Source organism: Gorilla gorilla, chromosome 1 (assembly GCF_029281585.2).
Source record: "Gorilla gorilla gorilla isolate KB3781 chromosome 1, NHGRI_mGorGor1-v2.1_pri, whole genome shotgun sequence".
Classification (NCBI taxonomy): Eukaryota; Metazoa; Chordata; class Mammalia; order Primates; family Hominidae; genus Gorilla; species Gorilla gorilla.
The window spans coordinates 215889916-215892394 of record NC_073224.2 but is presented as its reverse complement, the minus strand read 5'-3'; the positions used below and the strand labels follow the sequence as shown (position 1 = coordinate 215892394).

Below are 2479 nucleotides of genomic sequence, written 5' to 3'. Positions count from 1 at the left end.
GCCAGGAGATTTTTTTTTTTTTTTTTTTTTTTTGGTCAGGAGATTTTCTATTACTGATTAAATCTCATTATTAGTTATAGGTCTATTCATATTTTCTATTTCTTCATGATTCAGTATTAGTAGGTTTTGTGTTTCTAGGAATTCATCCATTTCATCTAATGTATAGATGTGTGTATAATTATTCATAGTATTCTGTGTATAATTATTCAATGTATACTGTGTATAATTATTCATAGTATTCTCTTACAATCCTTTTTATTTGTGCCCACTTTCACTTCTGATTTTAGTAATTTGAGTCTTCTCTCTTTTTTTTTTTTTAGCCAATCTAGCTAAAGGTTTGCCTATTTTGTTAATCTTTTTGAAGAACCAACTCTGGTTTTAAAATTTTTCTCTATTATTTTTCTTTTTCTTTTTCCTTTTTAAAATTTTATTTACTTATTATTATTATTATTATTTTAGTAGAGACAAGGTCTATGTTGCCTAGGCTGATCTTGAACTGCTGAGCTCAAGTCATCCTCTCACCTCGGCCTTATAAAGTGCTGGGATTATAGGTGTGAGCCAATGTGCCTGGCATCTATGATTTTTCAATTTTCTATTTCATTCATCTCTGCTTTAATCTTTATTATTTCTTTCCATCTGCTAGTTTTGGGTTTAGCTTCTCTTTTCCTAGTTCCTTAAGTTGTAAAATTAAGTTGTTGATCTGAGATATTTCTTGTTTTTTTAATATAAGCGCTTACAGCTATAAATTTTCCTATGAGCACTATTTTCATTGCATCCTGTAAGTTTTGATATGTTGTCATTTCATTTTCATTTGTCTCTAAGTACTTAAAAAATTTTTTATGTATTTTAATAGAAAACTTACAGGAACAGCACAGAAGACAGACAACGTTAAACATACGTACTTGCATGTAGGACAACTCGGGTAGAAAATATAGTGAATGGATGGAATCCACTATATGACAAAAATGCTACAAACACCATTTAGTTGTCATCAATAAGAAATGTACTTCTTTTAGGCCGGGCGCGGTGGCTCACGCCTGTAATCCCAGCACTTTGGGAGGCCAAGACGGGTGGATCACGAGGTCAGGAGATCGAGACCATCCTGGCTAACACGGTGAAACCCCGTCTCTACTAAAAATACAAAAAATTAGCCGGGCGTGGTGGCGGGCGCCTGTAGTCCCGGCTACTCGGGAGGCTGAGGCAGGAGAGTGGCGTGAACCCGGGAGGCGGAGCTTGCAGTGAGCCAAGATTGCACCACTGCACTCCAGCCTGGGTGACAGAGCAAGACTCCGTCTCCAAAAAAAAAAAAAAAAGAAATGTACTTGTTTTTAAAAAACCCAAATGCTGACATTGTCCAGAAAAATTTAACAGGTTTATTTGCAATTATTGTAAAGTTGAACCACTGAAACTTGTTCACTGAAACATTTTAACTTGCATTAATGCTTTATGTCTCTGCATTCATATTAAAAATTCACACACAAACGAAAATGGAAAAACTGCCAATACCTGATTTTTGTCCCCTATTTTTCCACTCGCAATCATATACTAGGTACCTTTTGACCCCATGGGGAAAAAATATCTAACGTTCAGAACTACCAATAACAGGAAGAAGAGAATTTTTTTTTTGAGAATGAAATGATTCCCATCATAGTGGATTCTTAAGCACGTTCTCCACGTATGCGGCGTGCTAGCTGCATGTCTTTTGGCATAATTGTTACACGTTTGGCATGGATAGCACACAGGTTGTTGTCTTCAAAAAGGCCAACCAGATAATCCTCACCTGCCTCCTGCAAAGCACTGACAGCTGAGCTCTGAAAGCGCAGATCTGTTTTAAAGTGCTAAGCGATTTCTCGCACGAGACCCTAGAAGGGAAGTTTGCGAATCAGAAGTTCAGTGGACTTCTGATAATGTCTAATATCACAGAGTGCCACAGTACCAGGCCTGTAACGATGAGGTTTCTTCACCCCTCCAGTAGAGGGCGCACTTTTGCGAGCGGCTTTCGTAGCCAGTTGCTTCCTGGGTTCTTCACCACCGGTCGATTTGCAGGCAGTCTGCTTTGTACGAGTCATGGTACAGAGACCTCCTTACTTACCCACCTTCTCCTTCGGCTGGAGCTCGGCGAGTGAGAGGTGGCGCTGGCCTTGGAGAGTGACAGCGGCGCGGCGGCGGCTGTGAACACAATTTAAAAAAATTTTTGTTTTTAATTTATTTAATTTTTTTTAGACAGTCTCACTCTGTCACCCAGGATGGAGTGCAGTGGTGCAATCTCGGCTCACTGCAACCTCCACCTCCTGGGTTCGAGCAGTTCTCCTGCCTCAGCCTCCCAAGTAGCTGGGATTACAGGTGCACACCACCAGGCCTGGCTAATTTTTGTATTTTTAGTAGAGACCGGGTTTCACCATGTTGGCCAAGCTGGTCTTGAACTCCTGATCTCAAGTGATCCACCCACCTCGGCCTCCCAAAGTTCTGGGATTACAGG

The 2479-nt window shown here is 40.0% G+C and overlaps 1 pseudogene; it reads right to left on the bottom strand.

Annotated features, from left to right (window-relative positions):
* Positions 1 to 1408: 1408 nt before the first annotated feature.
* Positions 1409 to 2145, bottom strand: LOC101127898 (uncharacterized; annotated as a pseudogene).
* Positions 2146 to 2479: the final 334 nt, after the last annotated feature.